The sequence below is a fragment of the Mytilus galloprovincialis genome, chromosome 9, assembly GCF_965363235.1.
Source record: "Mytilus galloprovincialis chromosome 9, xbMytGall1.hap1.1, whole genome shotgun sequence".
NCBI lineage: Eukaryota > Metazoa > Mollusca > Bivalvia > Mytilida > Mytilidae > Mytilus > Mytilus galloprovincialis.
Window position 1 is genome coordinate 44,626,547 of NC_134846.1, and position 22,043 is coordinate 44,648,589.

General features: G+C 31.3%; 1 long non-coding RNA gene across 1 annotated transcript; it reads right to left on the minus strand.

The window, feature by feature from the left end:
* Positions 1-3,724: 3,724 nt before the first annotated feature.
* LOC143046911 (uncharacterized) lies at positions 3,725-11,939 on the minus strand. Its single transcript, XR_012969304.1, has 3 exons — positions 11,792-11,939; positions 8,712-8,832; positions 3,725-3,946 (listed from the first exon to the last, which is right to left on the minus strand). It is a non-coding gene; the product is annotated as an uncharacterized LOC143046911 (long non-coding RNA).
* Positions 11,940-22,043: the final 10,104 nt, after the last annotated feature.

Here is a 22,043-nt window from a genome sequence, read left to right on the forward strand (position 1 = left end):
TAAATCGTTTTGAACTATATTCATCCTAGTTTGAAATAAAAAAAAAAAACAAAGTTTTCAGATTTGGGTTTATTTTGTAAGGAGTGAATATTGGAGCCGTTTCATCGAAGGTGTCTTAAGACTAAGATATGTCTAGAGATCATCTTAGGAGATTGTTTTGCTTTTATCTGTGTCCACAACTGATCATAGATACCAGGATTGAAATTTTATATTTACACAAGACGCACGTATCGTCTACAAAAGACTTATGCGTGACGCTCAAATATAAAATGTTAAAAAGAGCAAATAAAGTACGAAGTTGAAGAGCATGCGGGACCAAAAATTCCTAACCATTTGGCCAAATACAGCTAAGGTAATCTATTCCAGAGGTTCCTGAAAAGATCTTATCTAAAGATATCTCCTTATTTTAAGCCCAACTTTAGGACTACTTATAATCTGTCTTAGTATATAATTTAGACCATTCTAACGTTTAGTATAACTTTATGATGTGCAAGCATATAATTTTTTTTTGGGTGGTATGTTTTTGAGAAAATAAAATAATAAAAAAAAAATCATTAAGTAGAATTTGTATTAAAATTCGTACTTATTTTCTTACTCATTGTGTAGGGTTACGTTAAAGTAATACAAAATGAATAATTCATGTCTGTGTTTTTATACGTAGATTACACGAGATTCCCTTTGAAGTAACAAATCTAAACCGTCTAGAGACTGTCCTAAAATTTGTCCTAGGATGTATATTAAGGATGTACTTAGGTGAGGTATTAGAATTTGTGTCAAATATTCGGACTCCTTGGTGTTTTTCCATACAATACAATGTAAAATATTTTGCCCCATAACACCCATTTATTTTTTCATATAAGACTAAATAGCTCATTAAAAATCATTTACCAAAATTTTAGAAGATTCTTGATTTTCTTTCATTTGTTTTGAGACCCAAATAATACCAATGCAAATATAAGGTATAAGTCCGAGTCAGCCTTTTCCCGCCATATTTTAAATCTCAAATATCTCGAAAAGGAGGTCCATCACCTATCAATATTTTTAGCTTATCTTTATCCTTAATTGATGCTCTACCAGCTTATAGTTTTCTTAATTTCTTAATTTTTATCTAACCTCACCTAAGTACATCCTTAGGACAAATCTTATGTCACTTTTAATGACACGTCCCATGGATTATGAATTAAATATAACTCGTTAAGTCTTCTCATATATTCAAATTAACATTGAGAAGTATGTAACAAGTATCAATGAAAAGAAATATGCAATGTCAGGAGTGAACAGGCTTTGGGCATCGTCGTTGAAAAATTAGAAAAAAATAGTGAAGTCGTTTACTTCAAAGTAGGTAAAGACGTTCCCTTGTCACCATCTTACGGTGTTTATATATCTCAACTTGTACGATTCGCTCGTGTATGTAACAATGTTTTAGATTTAAACGAGAGACATTTATGTATTACTGAAAAATTATTACACCAGGGTTTTCGATATCACAAACTAGTCAAAACATTTACTAAATTTTATCATCGGTATAAAGACATCATTCGTAAATATAGCTCAACATGCAGACTTCTAATACGTTGAGGTATTTCACATCCAATTTTTTATGGTAATATTCTTTATAAAGCACAAAATTCACCTCAGAAACTTACAAAACCTTTGAATAGACTTATTAAAAAGGGATATAATTACGATACTGTTGTCAAGTCATTAAAGATTGCATATTTTGGCGTTAATATTGAGTCACTGATAAGGTCTTTGCATCGGAACTAAACACATTTATTCTAAAAACAGTTGTTGGCATGACACGGGTTATGTTCTTCTCATATATGTTATGATGGTATGATACTAAACCCCTAACGGGAAGGAGTGTGCCTGATGTTCATATGATGAAATCATAATCTTTCAGTCAGTTTAGTTGAAGTCTGGAGCTGGCATGTCAGTTAACTGCTGGTAGTCTGTTGTTATTTATGTATTATTGTCATTTTGATTATTTTCTTTGGTTACATCTTCTGACATCAGACTCGGATTTCTCTTGAACTGAATTTTAATGTGCGTATTGTTATGCGTTTACTTTACTACATTGGTTAGAGGTATAGGGGGAGGGTTGAGATCTCACAAACATGTTTAACCCCGCCGCATTTTTGCGCCTGTCCCAAGTCAGGAGCCTCTGGCCTTTGTTAGTCTTGTATTATATTAATTTTAGTTTCTTGTGTACAATTTGGAAATTAGTATGGCGTTCATTATCACTGGACTAGTATATATTTGTTTAGGGGCCAGCTGAAGGACGCCTCCGGGTGCGGGAATTTCTCGCTACATTGAAGACCTGTTGGTGACCCTCTGCTGTTGTTTTTTATTTGGGCGGGTTGTTGTCTCTTTGACACATTCCCCATTTCCATTCTCAATATTTTAAAGTCATAAACGAGTACTCAATACTTTAGCGTTATACAAGTGCTGGTAATGTTTATTTACAATATAAGATTAAAGAGAAAAAAATCATAATAATAAGGTACATGCTGTACTATCGGTGCAGGATAAAAACATTCAATTATCCGGAATCGGTGTCATAAAAGCTTCCATAGTGGGAGCTCTAAATGTCAATACTGGTAATTTATTCCAGGCTAATACTATTCTTTTTTTAGTAATCATTTCTTAGGCTCAATATAGTGTATGCCATAGTATTATAGTGTCTAGATGTCCTGTATAATAGAATCAGGTAGCTATATAGGTTTCTGTAAGAATTGCTACGAGTCTATTAACTATTTTATTTAACAAGCATACTCTTATATTAACTCTTCGTTGGTACAAAAACAGATCCAAGTATTATTATAAATAAATAGAAGGCTTTTTTTCTAATACAATTGTATCCGTATTCGGTTGTCAGTTGAATCTCACATGGACTCATTTCTTCAACAGGAAACATATTTTCTTGATTACCCCAATAAAAATATGTACGTCACTATGAGTGTTTATTCCATTTCTCTATCCCTAAAAAAACAGGCAACTTTAAAATGTACAAAAAGAAGTTATGTGTAAATAGTTATCAAAGGTACCAGGATTATGATTTAGTACGCCAGACGCGCCTTACGTCTACATAAGACTCATCAGTGACGCTCATATCAAAATGTTAAAAAAAGCCACACAAATACAAAGTTCAAGAGCATTGAGGATTCAAAATTCCAAAAAGTTGTACCAAATACGGCTAAGGTAATCTATGCCGGGGATAAGAAAATCCTTAGTTTTTTCTAAACAGAAAATTTATAAAAATGACCACATTGATTTTCTTGAAGGTAGGTTTATAGCGAATTAACTTGATTTATTTATTAACTGATCCAAAAGATAGAGAATGAGGACATTCCTTGGCAATTACTTAAAGTCGAAAAAGTATTGTATCAATGTCAATCCTGTCCACAGAAAAAGAAAAAAACAATCGATATAAAATGTCAACTTTACAATAACAATTTCATTATGCAAATTTCTTACACTTTAACCTATATACATGTAAGCTATGTATTTACGATTACCATAAATAAAGGCAACAGTAGTATACCGCTGTTCACAACTCGTAAATCTATTGACAAAAAACAAAATTGGGGTAACAATCTAAAACTGAGGGAAACGCATTAAATATGAGAGGAGAACAACGACACAACATTAAAATGTAAAAGTCCAACACACTTAACGTAGTACATTGATTCGATATTTTTTTAAGGCGATTGATGTTCTACTCTAGAATATATTTTTTTTATTTTCTTATAATTTTTTCCGTAATAAATTGGTTTTTTTCCGGTATTTTCTGTTGTACTGTTTGTCATGTTATCCAACAACATTAGGAGGGTAATGAGGGCATGGGTTACTATAGTTATCCGACTTTACAATATGATATTCACATTTATCATCTCGTATTTCAGTACATCCCATAGGGGGAACACGTGCACTTTGTACATCGATTCTGTAAAAAAAAACAAAAAAAAAACATGTATTTCATGAAATGTAATATGCACAAGTATAATAATAAATTATATTAGTCTTTTGCAGACATGTATGTGCATGCATGCTGGTATCTAGAAAAATAAACTATAACAAAAGGTACGTTATCTTGTAATTTGGAAGTAATTATAATTGCTAGTAATGCTATAGTGAAGGAAAATGTGCATCTATTTCAAAACTTTGTTAATGAATTATAAAGTATCGTCGGTTTTAATTGAAACACCTTATCTTTTCTAAGGTATTGTTCTAGTCGGTTCTTATGAATGTTGGTTTAGATGAAAGTTTTGTCCCCGACTTTTTCATACAAATATATAAAAAAAAAGATGTGGTATGATTGCCAATGAGACAAATGTCTACAAGAGACGAAAATGACACAGACATTAACTATAGGTCACCGTACGGCCTTCAACAATGAGCAAAGCCCATACCGTATAGTCAGCTATAAAAGACCCAGGTATGACAATGTAAAACAATTCAAACGAGAAAACTAACGGCCTTCTTTATATAAAAAAAAATGCACGAAAAACAAATATGTAACACCTAAACAAACGACAACTACTGAATAACAGGCTCCTGACTTCGGACAGGCACATACATAAATAATATGGCGGGGTTAAACATGTTAGCGGGATCCCAACCCTCCCGCTAACCTGGGACAGTGGTAGAACAGTACAACATCAGAACAAACTATTAGTTGCAAAAGGCTCAACTCATCAGATAAACAAAATTACAAGTGGACGTGGCCGGGTACTTGATCATCCCAACAACAAAAAGACACTAGGAACAGATCTGAGAGTACTCGCAGTTATCTGACAGCTAGTTCAAAGCCACTAACAACTAATAAAAAAATCATACCTCTAAGACTAAACACATTTTTGAATTAAAATTGAGAATGGAAATGGGGAATGTGTCAAAGAGACAACCATATAACCCGACCATATAAAAATCAACAGCAGAAGATCACCAACAGGTCTTCAATGTAGCGAGAAATTCCCACACCCGGAGGCGTCCTTCAGCTGGCCCCTAAACAAATATATACTAGTTCAGTGATAATGAACGCCATACTAAGTTCCAAATTGTACACAAGATACTAAAATTAAAAAAATACAAGACTAACAAAGGCCAGAGGCTCCTTTTATAGCATTTATTGCATTTCTTAACATTTGTTCAACTCGTCATAGCAATAGAACATATTCTGTGTCAAAATATTGTATTTCTTAACATTTGTTCATCTTGTCATATCAATAGAGCATATTCTGGGTCAAAATAATATGTCCTGATGGGTTAATTTTCTTATTGCAGTATGTTACTCTTGGTGTCAGTCCAGTAAAAAGACAGAAAACATTTCAAAATTTTTCATTTGATGTGATTGGTGTAAATACATTTTGCTACAAATGATTACTGTAAATTCAAAAACTTTTTTATTTTTTATTTTTGCGAAAAATACGACATGGTTATAACTGAAATTAATCAAACTCCCATTTTGAAATTTTATAAATCAGTTAAACAGGATTTTTCCCAATATCGCAAAAATTAAAGGAGGCGTAAAAAATGACAAAATCGCAATAATTTCTGAATTTACATTACATGCTGCTCCAATAAATCACAGCTTGAAGGCGATCAAGATCCATAACTTTGAAGTTGAATGAAGAACAGTTATCACAATATCCAAGAGAAAAAGACCAACAGCATTCAGTACACAGAAGAAAAAATATTAAATAAACCAACAAAAACCATCGATACGAAGATGCTCACGAACTTATATCTGAAGTATTGATTTCGTCTAAAGATATAAATTACTAAATAAAACGCTATGGCATTATTTACGACATACTGTAGAAACATCCACTCGTATCTGATTGAAAATTTCCATCTAGTTGAGGAGTTGATCAATGAATAGTTTGTTGAATTGATAATTGAGGAATTTTTAATTAGTTCTTATTTAGCCCAAATCCCCAATTTTTCGAAATCGTCGTATAGAAAAATTACAGTAAATCTAGGCAAAAGTGCATCTCCAATTTGTTAATAAACAAACATATCAGATATTTCGGAAAAAAAATAAGCACGGAAAACTTTTGAAGTAGACCTGCAAATGCTAGAGGACGTCGCGCTCAAATGCTTTTTTAGTACCAAAGGACTTTTTACGTGACCAGAAGAAAATTATAAGGAATGAAATTCTACAATTAAAAAATATTACAATTCGGTATATTCATAGTTTAAAATGCTATTCATCGTTACATGTTTTGCATAGGAGGATGTCGCGAACTAAAATAATAAATCCGTATCCGAAAGTACATATTTTGCTTTACTAACAATATTTCTGTTTTTTCTACGATTTCCTTTTTATACATTTTTATGATTAATACTCAAAGTTTACCTAATAGTCCGGCCGATTGGTGCAGATATATAGAGCAGAATTGCTCATTTGATGAGGAAAGCATGAAACTTTGCATTGTAGTTCTTGGTTATATACCCTTTGATTTCAGCTATGGACCCACTCTGAAAAATCCAATATGGCTGTCATTTTCAAGATGGCGGAAAAATGGTATAAATATCAAGATTGTCCTAAAGGTATTCTATATAATTTCGGAAATAAAAGTAATGATTCTTTAAAAATGGACTTCATGTTCGTGAATTTGTTATCAATTAATTTTAAGATATAAAAAAAATAATTTGGTTATTTCTGTAACACATACATTTGCAAATATAGCTGCATGTACAAAAACAAATAGTGAAATTCAAAATGTTAATCAACATGTCACATGTTATTGTAATTGTTCTTTAAACGCTTTCATTTTTAATGGTTGGAATGAAATAGGTCAAAACGAGTCGAATGAACGTTAATATAGGTCGGTTAAATGTGGTGGAATAGTAGGTTACTGATCTAAACTTTGACGGAGTGCCGAGGGCACCTTGTCTCGTGTCTCTTCAATGCCACGTCTTACGTCACTTATCACGTTTTCATCTGCCGTATCCACTACATCGTCAAATTATTCTATATAATCAAGAGTTGTACCTTTCTTCAGGCGGACTAGACGATTGCCATCATTTAAAATGGTTAAGGTGCAACTATTTCCTTTTCCAACTATGTGCGAAACCAATTCGCAACTATTCAGCGAACATGGTCCTAAAATGAAGTCCTGGTCAGCACTTTTATTAGTTTTAATGGTAACATTCATTTTTGAGTTTGGCGGAACTGTGATGGTTCATTTTATTCAAACTTACTGAGTTGAAATCTCGTTTCCAATGTTAACAAATGTCGCATTTATCACTTTATTGTTGTTGGTAATTGTTGGAGTACTCAGGTTTATCATTGCGCTCAATGTGTCCAAAATATCTAGCCTAAGTATAACATCGTCTGTTAATGGCTCTTTGCACACATCCCATTGTATGTTTACTCTATTAATGTCGAGAGTCGTTCTTTATAATCTTCCCAATAACAAGCTGTCTGTTAACCCTTAACCACGTAGCGTTACGTTCTCCAAATCTCCATTTTCTGCTGGAATTAATTTCTCGTGGGTTTCTCCATATCCCTTAGTGATTCAGTTTCTGCAAATTAAATGTGCTTGTCCTTGCTGTCCTCAATTACTGCCATTTCATTGCTATGTGTTTAAATATATGTGGCTCAATTCACAGTTTAATATCTCAAATTTCCAAATATTGCGACCCAAGAAATAAGATAGGCACTAAATAATATCTTAACGCAGATAAATCCCAAATCACAGCTTTTATGTGTGACCCCAAGACAACAAATAGTGCAGCTTATAATGAAAGCTACTATTGCAGCTTTTTATGATAGCTGCTACTTTGTGTATGAAATGACAATTGCAAACAAGACAAAATCAAAAGGGACAGAACTGGGACAGATACTAAATGACACAATACATCAATAAAATGCTTATATTCAGGTCAATTCTCAATAATGAATATTTGCTTATTTTTCAAGGCGGCCATTTTGAAAATAGCCGCCTATTTGTATTTCAAAGATAGATCAAAACAAAATCTTGCTAAGTTCACCAAGTCATTCAAATATCCAGCATCAAATCCACTGTGGTTTGTACAATACTGTAAAATATTTTAGAACATACGGCAGCCATCTTGAAATAAGCCGCCATATTGAATTTTGAGAGTGGGTCCATAGCTTATATTGCTCAGTACACAAAAATGTACTATCATGCAAAAATTGGTGCTTTCCTCATTATTTGAGCAATTTTTTCACCGATCGGCCGGACTATAAATAAAGGCAACAGGAGTATATTACTGTTCTTAATTCATAAATCGATGAGGAAAAAACAACAAATCTGTGTTACAAACTAAAACTGAGGGAAACGCATCAAATGTAAGAGAACTACGACACAACAGAAACATAACATTAAAATGTAACACTCACAGAAACGAACTGTAATATAACAATATCTGTCATTTCGCTTTTTGGATATCTTCAGGTGTTTACTATTTAAATTTCTTTTCAGTATAAAGTCGTTATATTGTCGTAACATTAAAGTATTAATATTGGTCTATATATTGTGAATTTAAGTAAAGAGTGATAGACTTTTCAAAATAGCCCTGCTGTGAATCAAATTCAGTAGAAATTGTTCCCTTTCTTTTTGTTGGTAATAAGTTAGACGCCATTGTAAATAATGTTGGTGCTCAAAATACTACTTTTACTAAAATACGTTAAAGGTCAGAGTACGTTGTATTCTTGCATTATGTGTAAACTTACGTACGAACAAAGAGAATATTGTCCAAAATCAAAACACATATACTTCATACATTCGTGATAGTTATTGTATGTTTCGCCAGCATGTAATATTATATTATTTTTCATAACACAGGGCTGGAATGCATCTACAAATCAGGAAAAACATCAATCGCTTTTTTATTTTAAAACATACAAGAGTTTAATTGTATTCTGTGACTATTCTAAAACTATATTTGGTTTTCTCAGTTCTATCATTTCATATTTTGCACGTCGAGGCCTTTTGAAACCCACTATACGGTATAGTTTTTCTTATTGTTGAAGACCGTACAACTGCCTACAATTGCTTACATTCATTTCTTAAGACCTTGTGTGGATTGTTGTGTCATGACAATCATGCCACATCTCCTTATTTTTTAATTAATAGGTTTTTGAGGTCTGGAGCTGGCATGTCAGTTAACTGCTAGTAGTCTGTTGTAATTTATGTATTATTGTCATTTTGTTTATTTTCTTTGGTAACATCTTCTGACATCAGACTCGGACTTCTCTTGAACTAAATTTTAATGTGCGTATTATTATGCGTTTTCTTTTCTGCTTTGGCTAGAGGTATAGGGGGAGGCTTGAGATCTCATAAACATGTTTAATCCTGCCGCATTTTTGCGCCTGTCCCAAAGCAGGAACCTCTCCCCTTTGTTAGTCTTGTATTATTTTTAATTTTAGTTCCTTGTGTACAATTTGGAGTTTAGTATGGCGTTCATTATCACTGAACTAGTATATTTATCTTTTTGGGGGCAGCTAAATGACGCCTCCGTGTGCGGAAATTTCTCGCTGTATTGAAGAGCTGTTGGTGACCTTCTGCTGTTGTTTGTTTTATGGTCGGGTAGTTGTTTCCCTATTTCCATTCTCAATTTTATTAAGTGAAAGAAAATAGTGTCAACATGCGGTAACAATGAGAGGAATACACTTTTTTATTCATCTGTTTTTGACATGAGTTATCTGACCTTTAAAAACAGCAAATAAATATGTTGTCTTTTGTTTTCGAATATGCAGGTTTTCCTCGATTCACGAAAATTGGTACTCGTGAAAATAAATGAATCCACAGTAACTAACTAATTTGTTATTTGGAAATGTTGAAATATACTTTAAATATTAGTCTAAATGCTTTACTTCAAGCCAAGTAAATATGCAGCTGAAATAAAACTTATTGTGTACATTATACATGTACCTTAAATGAATACTAATTGAATCATTGTGTACTTACATTTTTTGCCTATTTGATAAATTATTCATTCCCAAAACAATAAATGCTCTATAGCACTAATGAATGAACAAAATCGTGCATGTGACCTGTCAATCATTAACCAGATTTTAAAGAATATGTTTGAATGTCATTTATGAATAAAGATAAAATCTATAATATTAACTGTGTCTTTTGGTATATTTTGTCTAGTTTAACATGTTACTGTGTGATTGTATATTTTCGTGTAATTGATGTTACTGATGTACAACACATAGCAAACTATCGTATCAATTGGGAGATATAATCCGTATGCAGGCGCTGCTGGAATGTTGCTAGTTAGAAATGGAAAGTTCACAATTGGGAAACTAAAATCATCACTTTTGACATATCATGATTTCCTTGCTAGAGGTTTGCTGCACAAGGAAGCTATTAAACCAAGAGTTCGAAATGGTGAAGTTGAAATCATTCCTACGTAAACTTTACGGACGCCATGACGAGTTTGTTGACCGTTATGGAATAACCGTTTCACAGATAATCCCTGATATTTTCCTTATGTCGTAACTACAATCCCCTTCCCTTTTCATGAATTAAACTTTTTACCAGGTTTGTTATAATATTATCGACACGACGGGTGCCACATGTGGAGCAGGATCTGCTTACTCTTCCGGAGTACCTGAGATCACCCCCAGTTCTTTTATGGGGTTCGTGTTGCTTAGTCTTCAGTTTTTTATGTTTTGTCTAGGCAGTGGGTTATGCAAATTTGTCAATGTAATGCATGGTAATGCATTATATTTTCCAAGTTATTACATGTTATGTGTAATGCAGCAATTTGTGCATTACATGTACTTGTAATATAATGCGTTACTTTATAAAAAAAAGTTGTGTAATTTCATGAATTACATGGCATTAGATGTCACTACTTTTATTACATATTACATCTTTAACATGTTTTTTGAAGTTTTAACTAAACCAAATTTATGATTTCTTGATTGACTTAGAATATATTAATCATAAGAATAAATTCTTTATTACACTTTATTTCATATATTTTCATTTATTTTCATACATTTTCCTGCATAATTTGATTGATATTTGAAAAACGTAACTGTATTGTTATTATAAGATCAAAGAATACCCTGTCTTGTTTGTTATAAAACACTAATTTGTTTGTTTTACAATCAATATTTTCACCATTTAGAAAATTGTTCATTAATTCAGCTCTATCTTTAAAGTAATAACAGCTATTAAAATTCTGTTTTAAATTAAAAAAAAAAAGAAAGAATATGTATAAAAGTAAAGTCAGCATTAAGTTAAAATAATTAAAAATGTAAAAGCTTTTCACATTTGTCTTAGAATACTTTATCTGTTGATATATAATTTGACCATTCTGACAAAACAGTTATGTTGAAAGTTATGCATAATGGCAAATTATGAAGTTGATAATCATTTAGTCACTATGCAAACTTCTACTGCTTTGAGATTTTCAGCTTTGGAACTATGTTCAATTTGGTACTGTGACGTTAAATGAATAGTAATTCAAATGAGCTAAAAATATAGCATGACTTACTTGGAAGTCAATAATACATGACGAAACTGTTCTAAGCTGACGCAATAATATTGTTTCTGTATTCCTCTTCAATAAATGTTTGAAATAGAAATAAATTATATTTCATGTCTTTTGTCGAATTCGTCGCTAACACCCCTTTTTCTTTTCATTTTTAAAAAGTTGGCAAGCAAGAATTGTGTCTGATTTGATTATGATTTAATTTTTTTTATTTTTTTATTTGATAGTAAGCTTATCTGAATATGCAAATAATAAACATTGTTTTACCGCTATTTCAAAATTATTTATTTGATATCCAACTTACCTCCTTTCAAATCAAGTGGTGGTCCGCCTGGATAACAATATTCCATTGAAAGCTGCACACTGAAATACAAAAGAACGCATATTGTAACACACCAGTTAGCCATTTCAGTAACTGCGTAATAATGATAATGCACTTGTATCGTAACACTATCTATTATTCATAATTATGTAGGACGAAAGAGTAGACAGAGATTACAATGTTATAAATATTATGACATCAAATACAATAAAATGATAGCAAAGTGCCATAATTGTTTACATGGTGCATGTATTAGTGAGAAAAGGTCATCAATGGAAAGGAATGTAAATACAAAAAAATAAATCAACTATTGTTTTAATACAAAAAGTTGTAGTGCCTCAACAGTAAACAATCACTTTATCTCGTCCTCTAGAAAAGTGTTTCAGTCCTTTGAACGTGTGTGTCTTGACTACTACCATAGAACGCATCATTATAAATAATTGTAATAAAACACAGTATCTATTGTTGAGGTGCACATTATTTGGTAGGCTGTTTTACACTGCTATCAAACAAAGTTTTCCTATTTTTGCCTTTTGAAAAATTCAATTGTTGCAGCAACTCATTTAAAACCTTCTTAATTGATAAGAAGGGTATTTATGTTAACGTGTCAGTGCCCAAATTGCATCGAGTACCAAAAATGTACCTTTTTAGCATAATTGCAGTGAAAATCCTAAAGTTTTCTTAGGGAAAAAACATTTTTGTTGTTATTATTTTACATCATGCACGGCTTTCAAATAGGTAATTATATAAAGATATTCACAAAACATTCAAAATAAATATCAACAGATGAATTATTCACTGAAAAAAAGTAAAATCGTCATGCGACGTCCACAAAAAAAATCATCTGTTAAAATTGAACAAATAAAGATATGCAACGAGCATTCATTTCTAAAGAAATGACTAATCAGCATGCACTACAAAAGTCAAAAAGTCTGAAAAGACCAGTTTTTGTCTGAATTTGCATGAATTTTTACTCGACATTCTTGATTTGTCTTAATAATTTTAAAAAAATCTTGACATTGTATGAATTTGTCTCATAAGGTTCTTAATTTTTCTTGACAAGTGTCTTGACAGTATGAACATTGTCTTAAAATTTCTCGACACTTCCTGTATCATCTGATAAGAGTCTGGATTAGTCTCGACCAATTCTTGACTGTCTTAAATTTGTCTCGATCTGTCTTGACATATTCTTGACATTCTTAATAAGGTCTTGATCTGTCTTGACACATTCTTGACATTCTTAATAATGTCTAAATATGTCTTGACATATTCTTGACATTCTAAATAATGTCTGAATATGTCTCGACACATTCTTGACAGTCTTAAATATGTCTTGACACTATATCAACAGTATAAATTTCGCCTAAAAATGTGAACAGACTTATTCTGCACTGTTTGTGACATTCTTTTGCTGTTATATACTTATTATGGCTAAACTAAACTTTGAAGAATCAAGGATTAATTTTGTGTAGTAAGATACCCTTTTGGTGCAACTTAGTTGGAATACCCTGAATAATCCCCCATTTACTTTAATTTTGATTAATTTTTATTAAACGTTTAATTAATTGTTTTCACTTGGAATATAAGTTGAAGTTGCTGACAAACAGCATTTAGATTTTTGTCATTCGCAAAACTGCCAGTCAAATTTGCTTTACTAAAATAGGTGTCTATAAGGCAGTTTTAAAATGTGACCATGCGTCTCTTTTGGACCCCAAAATTCATCTTTTGGGTTTGTGTGGCTGAAATAAGAGGGGGGGGCTTTCGTGAAGGTCAAAGACTTAGTTCCCATCTTGATTCAAAAACCTTGTTCACAACCAAAAAAACATTTTTTATTTCAATTTGAGTGTTGAATTTTATAAATTTTTAACAAAAATAAATATTTTTGATAACTGACCTTCCGAAAAAGAAAAAAATGTTAAGATCTATATCATGCATGTCTGTTTGGGATCCATTTCATAAGAACAATGATTTCTATAGAAAATGGACCCATTATAAATACATTTTTTATCTCCTGGGGTAGATAATACTTTTCTTTTAATCTTTGGGAAATATTCAATTTTCAATTATTTTTTTTTCCCACCAAAATGATGATTTTCATTTTCGTCTATGAACAAACTTTTTAAATTGTAGTGGCATGGTCGGTCATTTGATTATTTGTATGGCTTATTACAGGTAAAGCAGTAATTTCTATTTGACAGTTGCGTGTATTCTGGGGGTGTGGAATATCTTAATTTTATGGGGAACATCCTGTCCATGTGTAATACTTAAAATATATTCCAACAGATGACATTACACAATTTTTCTTCTGTTAAATGAATGATTTATATATCATCATAATTTGCTATTAATATACAAATAAACCACATTTTGGTACAATAATTTTTTACCATATAAACATTTAATATTATGAATGTAGAATGAAATATGTCTACAGCATGATTGGTTTTAATCATTTAATTTATAAAATTTAGGAATCAAAATTTGTAATTATTTAAAAACTCAATTTTAAATTGTTTTATATCAACACATCCACATTTAAATTATTTTAAACATTAGATTTAAACTCAGAACTGTCAAGTAAATTTAAGACACAATTCAAAATGTTCAGAATATGTCAAGACATACTGAGAAAAAATAAGAATGTCGAGAACATGTTGAGAAATTTCAAGACAGTATTTAAATGTCAAGAATTTGTCAAGAAATTTTAAGACCATATTCAGAATGTCAAGAATAGGTTAAGTAATTTTCATACAAACTTGATATAAATGAGAATTTGTCAAGAAAAATTAAGACACAAGTCATACTTTTGGAGAATGTCGAGTAAATGTTCATGCAAATCAAGACAAAAACTGGTCTTTTCAGACTTTTAGACTTTTGTAGTGATGGTGCAATGTCAAATTGTTCTAAAAAACTTGAAGTAATAGAACAAAACATCCGTAATTTGATATGGAAGGTTATGGAACTAGGCACTTTTTGTACTCTTCATTATAGTATAATGGACCGTTTTGAGGCACGTCTGGCGCAAAAACAAAATTTTAATTCTGGTATCTATGACGATTTGTTTTTCAAACTATTTATCTAAAATTCAATATTGATTCAAAATTTAAGGGTGGACTTATAAAGTAAATAGGTATGCAACTACAAAATAATCACAGAATAGAAACTTCTGTCTGGATCATAAAACAATTAAAGTTGAACAAAAAGCTGTCAAAATATGTGCAATTTGGGTACCGTCATGTTAGATATACTTACTTTAGATATGATAAAATGATTGAAGAGGTTAATATAATCCTTGAAAACATTAATGTACGTTTCGACAATAAAGGGTTTCGATAGGTTGTATGTATTTCCTACGGGTAACAATTGCACCCTTTTAATATTCTTGTTTTGGTACTTTATAAATATGGAACGAATAAAGGAGAGTGAAATTGGGTAAATTCTGTCTCCTAGAATAAAGCACCAGACAGAAAAGTCTCAATGTGCCCTAGGTCCAATTAGTCCGACTTGCTGTTAAAATATTTTTGGGAATAAGTTACATAAATATAAAGGTGCACTCGATCAATCGTAAAGTTATAGAGTTTTGTGTATTCTTGTTGAAAGTATGAGTGCTACAGCACCAACAAAACTGATAGTTACATAGTTTTTTTAAGTGCACTTTCATTAAATTCCATTTTCAAATTTAAAAGAAAAAAATGAAAAAAGAAAAACCGAAGAAAACATGTAAAGCATTCCATAAAAACTCCACCAAAAAAAATAATAATAATCATATATATATACTAACAAAGAAAATAAGAACTGCGAAGAAAACAAAACAAACCAAAACAACCTAAATACATTACAGAACATCTTTTTGGAACTGTTTTTTTTGTTGTTTTTTTTCAAATATTTATTTCAATGTTTCCCTGTAGTTATCTTCTTGACTTTATCAATTTAGCTAGAATATAAATCAGTTATAATTATTTAAGGTCAAGAAGTGATCATTTGAATTTTAGAGTTGAGGCAAGGAGGTTACCGCGGATCCGAGGATGTTTAAAAAAAAAAAAAAAAAAAAACTAGAGGCGTTCACTCCTAAATTAGTTTTACCTCATGTTTGCGAAAGACCTTCTTCCATTGATCTGATCATTTCAAAAATTCAAAATGATTCCTAACCTCTTTCATTCCAAAGTTCTATATTTACCCTTTTTCATATATGTACTAAAAAATTCGAAATGATGTTGTCATGTTTATCAACATCTTTTGTACGATTGCTGTCCTGGGTCTAAATATTTTATATCCTTCGCCATAATTTATTGATCAATTAGATTTTCAACAGTTTTGATTAAACCGTAAATTGTATATCATATATTATATATATCAAGTAAAAATATATGTTTATTACTAAAAATGGTCTTACAAATTCCAAAATGTAAATATTTTTTATGTAAAAGAAATTTCGAAGGGAAGAAGATCACAGCCGATAGTCCAAAACTATTGAATAAATGAATGCTCCCTCTTTTCCCGTTACGGCAAGTTACGTGAAGTTAGGTCAAATTTCGTTCGTTCGTAAGATGTTGAGAAACCTCTAATATGTGTAACCCCGCCGCATTCTGTATATGTCTGGCCCAAGTCATGAATGTGTAATTACGTGGATTTCATTTGATGCTTTATATCACATTTGTATTTCGTTCTTTGTTTGTTTTACATAAATTAAGCTGTTAGTTTTTCGTTTAATTTGTTTAACATTTGTAATTTCGTGGCCTTTTATAGCTGATTTTGCAGTATGGGTTTTGCTCATCATTGACTGTTTAAATTAATTATTGCTTCTGTCAAGTATGTTGATATGTTTCCAGTTATATTTATCGTCCGTTGAACATGAATAACTAAAAATAATGAATAGTTGTCTAGTGAACATTCCTAGTCTAACATATACATTTGATTCCGTCAGCATAATCAAATATACCCTTTGGTAGGCAATAAGAATTCATACCATTTAGCATAGTAAAAGTTGGAGAATAGAAAGGCAAGCGTTAAATGATGTCAGTTCGAGATTAGGCTGTGATATCTTCTTCACTTAAAATTTCGTGACCCCAAATGGCAACACTTTTTATAACTTATAATGTCAAAATCAAAAATTATTTGAAACTGAAACAATTAGTATGTTCGGTATTAATTTACGAAACATACACAAAAAAGTAAAATAACAAAAATTACAGAACTCCAAATAAAATTCCAAACGAAAAGTCCCTTATTAGGGTAGCACAGTACAAATATTTTTCACCTCCAAAACTTTAAACTGCTGTAACTTCCTTCATCCAGCTTTAAATGTTATAAAGGAGGTACCAAAAAAAGAAGAAATATTAACCTTTCAAATGTTGATAATTGATTATTATGTAGTTAGTTGCTAAATTGTGATGTCCACACTTGAATGATATTAGCTTTTTTGTTATTCATAGCATCCCAAAATATTTTATAGATTCCTTTAAAACACAGTTTGACCTCCAGATTTTTCATATTGTATTTTTCTTTCTCTCATAAACCTTCAATGAAGTTTGCAACCTCAATTCATAAGAAATGACTTATTCTAATGGGAATAGAATTTGTTCTATTTATGTTTTTTTAGAAATCTGAGACATCCTTAAGAAGGTAACTGGTTAAGGAACAACATTTGCGAATTTCGGGCATATAGGAGCACCAATCTAGGAGCTAAAGTCATCTTAAACACATGTACCATGGGGATCCTTCATGATTGGCCTTTAATCATAAATCAATTAGGGTTTGACCAGTAAGTTAGCATTCCATATCAGCAATTCTGAATATATATATATATATATATATATAAAAAGGAACACCCTATGCATATAAAATCAGTTATTGCGGGATATTTTATGTCACTATTGGCCTTGATTCTGTTTATTAACCACAAAGTATTGCCCACATGATCTTATCTTGTATCAGTCAGACACGTGTATTTGTTTATAAAACCAATTATCATCAAAACTCAGTAACAATGCAAGATATGTGAATAAACAGCTGAAAATGATATATTAGGGGGTTCTTTTTAAATAAAGGGCAACTTGAATGCATTTAAGGTAAATAAACAGTGAGGAAGAAAACGAGTTGACCGAGGCAGAACTGGTCAGATATTTTTTTTCTTAAAAAATCATAGTTCGTACGCCAGTTAATAAATAGAAATAGAAATAGAAAATATCAAAAATAAATGACATTCTAGTATATGAAAATCGGGAATTGTGTATGATTTATTCTTATTCATAGTTCTCAACTGAACCGTAATAGTAAATAATTATATTTAATTATTATAACAGCACTGCCAATGTTAAACAAGAAGCGGATGAAACCATGGGGATATTCAAACCTACGTTAGAAGAAAAAAATATAAGATTAGATATTGAATCTGCTGGTCTTTTGGATAATTTTATAAATTATAATCCTGGTTCCTTTGATAACTATTATAAAATTTTCAATTTTTTAATCTTAATATCAAAAAGATTTTTGAATATAATATCATTGATTTTACTACTTAATGCCAAATGCAATATTAATTTAATAGTTCACTTTTGTATCATGTCTTTCAAGTTATTTATCAAGAAATATTCTATAAATAGTAATATTTGATGCCATATCAATTCATTTATAAAAGTTCTAAAAAAAATTTAAAGCTTTCAAAGTTTCATAAAAAAAAATGTATGGATTATTCTCCTATATACCTTCTGGTAAAGGTACATTTACGGCCAAAATACTTGATCAACCGAAAATCACATCCTTGAAGGAATCAGACTGTAACACTGTTTTTAATATTAATTCCTTTGATGTTGATCGTATTTATTAAAATTTCAACTGTGCATTCAGGTGTCAAGTATGTAGCCTTTTTAACTATCATTTTTACATAGAAAAAAATCTGTGTACAACTATACGAGTTAGTCAAAAATATGAATACCGATATCTATTTGAGAAACAGGGATCTAGGTCAAGCTCCTGACCGACAAGGCACAGAAGAAATAGATGTCCATAATGGTACGGAACACATTCAATCGGACGAAACAACCGGGAAATGGTCAATTTCTAACAATACAAAAGAGTTGCTTAGGGCAATTTTTGTGGAATTTATTGGTACATTGTTCTATGTCTTTATAGCAACGAACGGCTATTGGTATGGTCCAGGTTTTGTATTAACGTCACTGATGATAGCTTTTGGGAAAATAAGGTAAGGTTGTGTTGCGTTAACAAATAAACAATAATGCTTAATGTTAATTAAGACTCTAATATGAAATGATTTTAAGTTTTATATTTTTTTACTTACTTATAGGTCAAAAAGGCCGGGTGTACAATCATTGTATTGACAAATATCATTATTATACTGTATAAATACACAATGTCACTAAAATAAACTAATTCGTATTCGTATTCGTTAATGATTCATGGGATATTTAACGGATCATAGACTAGATAATACTTCAGTAGATACATCTTCAGGTTTCTAGTACCGCATAGTTTTCCGTCCCTCACCGATCTAATGTAAGATCACTGTCAATCATCAAGTCAAATATTAATTATCATTATTTAATTAGCAAAAATTACTGACGTAATCGACGGTAGCAAAACCTAAAAATGACAGATTTTTTTAATCAATGCTTTCTAATTTACATTGCAAATTTATTTACATAGCTTGAATTCCATACACAATATAGAGTTTATTCATATATAAAATAATTTCTTGTTTCCATTTATTAGTGAAGAAGGAATTTCACTTTTTATTTTTATATTTATTTCAGCGAAGGGCATTTTAATCCAGTAGTTACCCTTGCAGTAAGCATAAGTAGGGGATTTACCAGAATGACTGCACTCTATGTTATCGCTCAAATGGTGGGAGGGATAGCAGGAGCGGCTTTAGCAAAAGTGAGATCATTATTTTTTAATCTATGCTTAGTATAATGTAACATTTCTAACTGCAAGTACATATATTACCGTAGCCGTATTTGGCATAACATTTTTGAAATTTGGTGTCCTCAATGCTTTTCAACTTTGTACTTGTTTGGCTTTATAACTATTTAGATCTGAGCGTCAGTGATGAGTTTTATGTAGATGAAACGCGCGTCTGATGTATTAAATTATAATCCTGAAACCTTTGATAACTATATTATAAAGAATATGAACAACATGTAAATATGAAAAATTCGAATTAGGTCTCTCACAAATAAAAACACGCGTTCAAATTAATTCTAAGCCTGATATCTATGATGAGTTCATTTTTAACCATTTGGTTAATTGCACTGCTGATGCAGGTTTCCCGCCAAGGATTTTTTCAGCCCAGTTGTCAAAACTTCTGTTTTCACATTAATCACCTTTGACATGGTCATAATTATAACTTTCAATGTTTCGAAATACTAATAACTATACCCCCATCCATTTCCTCATCTGTATTTCAGAAAACCAGTCGCTATTCAAAGCATTTTTAATTTTTTTCATGATTAGAAAGTCACTGGTTAGTTGGGTTTTTTTTTTTTGGTATCTGTAATGATTTTATTGTTAATTACCTCTAGATTTTTCATTCTATTTTAACACGGTATGTTTATCAATCTATAAAAACTAATAATAATGGTGAAGTATTGAATGTTCCACGCTGCCCAGCTTGATGATGTTTATCAATCTATAACATTTTTATTATACCACAGTTATCATTTTCTATATAAAATAAGTACACAATAATTTCACTATTTTGCAAATTACAAGCTCTAAAGTATTGGACTGGTCAAAAATTTCCAACTATTAGACCTGGGTGAAAATATTTGACCGCAAGCTCATTATATTTCGTTGAATTTTAAATGCAGCTACTCGATTGGAGGATTTTGAAAATAACTCGTTGAGTAACGACGTCGTGCTTACCTATTGTATCTAGTATAGGGTTGACGTCAGTGCAAGACGTAGCCTTAGCATTTGAACATATCTATGAAGTAAACGATATGGTTTGGTTTCTTCTTTTTAATATTACAATAGTTGATTTAACACTGCCATTGCTTGTCTGTTGTCTTTTTCGATATAATAAAATACTTACTGACTGGATATTCGTTGGATAGTAAGTTTATTGTCCCTTGGATACAAATATTGCCCTCAGATACGCCTCAGGACAATATTTGCTCCTCGGGACAATAAATTTACTATTCCACTCATACCCAGTCAATAAGAATACTTTATTGTATAGCAATATAATATTTCCCACAGAAAGTTACCAAGAGTTAGCGTGCAATAAATTTTGATATTACACTAGTGCAATAAATCTTCAAAATTCAAGACTTCATCAACGAAAAAATCTTAGTTTAAACAAGTTTTTACTTTAAATATTATATTGCTATACAATAAAAGGGTTATTGTATGGAGATTGGGGAATATTCATGCAATAACCTTATAATACTAATGGTGAGATATTGAATGTTTCAGGTTGTCTTCTTTGATTATTCCAATGCCGTTAGATTAGGACCATATCTCAATGTTTTGGGTGAATCTGTTGAACCTGCAAATGGAATTTTATGTGAAGGATTAAGTACCTTTCTACTTGTGTTAACGTACTTAATGTCTATAGTAGATAAAAGAAATAAGGACTCGATGTTGTCACCAATAGCCATTGGATGTGTTGTAACGGCAAACATTGTAACAACGTGAGTATTTAAAAAAACAGCAGTTTTGGTATTGGTGAGGATTTTTCATAAAATATTATCTGTGAATGGTTGTGCACTATATTAAGAAAAAAAAGTGGAAACATGGGAACAAACTGTGCCCCTCTACTTGCCGACTTGTTTCTTTATTATTATGAGGCTGACTTCATGTAGGAACTTCTTAGGAAGAAAGATAAGAAGTTAGCAATATCCTTTAACTCTACTTTCCGCTATATAGATGATGTTCTTTCACTAAACAATTCAAAATTTGATGACTATGTGGAACGCATCTATCCCATCGAACTAAAGATAAAGGATACTACAGATACAGTTAAGTCGGCTTCATATCTTGACTTACATCTAGAAATTGACAATGAGGGTCGGTTGAAAACAAAACGTTACGACAAAAGAGATGATTTCAGCTTTCCAATTGTGAACTTTTCATTTCTAAGTAGCAACATTCCAGCAGCACCTGCATACGGGGTATATATCTCCCAATTGATACGATATTCCCGTGCTTGCATTTCCTATCATGATTTTCTTGATAGAGGGTTGCTGCTCACAAGGAAGCTATTAAACCAAGAGTT